Genomic DNA, 1,020 nt, shown 5'->3' with positions numbered 1-1,020 from the left:
ATGAGGCAGTTTTTATTACAGGAAAGGAAAACAATTTATTCCTTTTCTTTGGTGGACTGTCAATACGCAGCACCAAGGCAAAAAAGACATGGTGCAGAAGAAATCCTTCAAGGCTTAAAGCATTAAGGCACAGGAATGTGAACATCAAACCTTCTGAAAAGCAAGGAGACAGTATTTAAAAGGCTGCTTTCATTGTTCGTTATTCAGCCCAAGTACAACAGAACTCACAGTGGTGCTCTCAACACCATGACATTAAGTCCTTCAGCTCCTTGAAAGTGTGTTGCTTTGTCTGCTGTGTAAGTCAGGCATATCAATTCAGAGCAACAAGAAGTTTAAATCTGCCTTTTAGGGAGAAATCTGAAATACGAGGGCTTGGACCAACTCCACAGTTCTTGCATTCAGTAAGAGTTTTGTCATTTAGGCTGATGTCTCCTAAAAATGGCAAAAAGCACTTTCTTTTTCTCATTTATATTGCTTATTGGAGAGTATTTAATAGGTTCTCACTAACCGAGATGACTGCTTGGACACATGTGCAGGGACAGGCCTACAGCTAAGAGGTAACTGCACATCTCACTTGGCACAGTGACAGAAACAGGATGCCACTTTAGCCAGCAATACAGGGCGTGTGCCACCGGAGATAAACAGAATGAATGAGATCCCATCACAAATGCCTTCATCTATTCTGCCAACTCAGTCTGGATTCTCAAGTGTATGGCAATCCCTTGCACAGCTGCAGGCTCTCTGAAGCGAGCCTATGCCCATGCTTGTCTAGCGACCAGCACAATGCAACCCAAACATTAATCACAGCACCTCTTGGCTTTAAAGTCTTTGCGAAGTCTCAGTTTTTCCCTTTTTTCCTGTGCCTCTCCAGTAACTGGCTCTATGGAAGAAGAGGCAGAGTCTCAAGCTGAAAAGGAACTGGTAACGTGACTTGGGAGAGAACAAGAAATCCCTCCTGCAAGTTCTAAAAGAAACAACAATATCACTTAGACCCCCGGGAATCTAAAGGGAGACACTCCT

General features: G+C 43.3%; 1 protein-coding gene across 1 annotated transcript in view; it reads right to left on the bottom strand.

The window, feature by feature from the left end:
• SNX4 (sorting nexin 4) overlaps positions 1-1,020 on the bottom strand; it is a 34,384-nt gene that overhangs the window by 6,351 nt on the left and 27,013 nt on the right. The gene's annotated exons all lie outside the window — the stretch shown is intronic.

The sequence above is a fragment of the Pygoscelis adeliae genome, unplaced genomic scaffold (genome assembly GCF_000699105.1).
Source record: "Pygoscelis adeliae isolate BGI_AS28 unplaced genomic scaffold, ASM69910v1 Scaffold227, whole genome shotgun sequence".
NCBI classification, from domain to species: Eukaryota; Metazoa; Chordata; class Aves; order Sphenisciformes; family Spheniscidae; genus Pygoscelis; species Pygoscelis adeliae.
The sequence above is the reverse complement of the archived record's forward strand: the minus strand, read 5'-3'. Positions and strand labels throughout refer to the sequence as shown.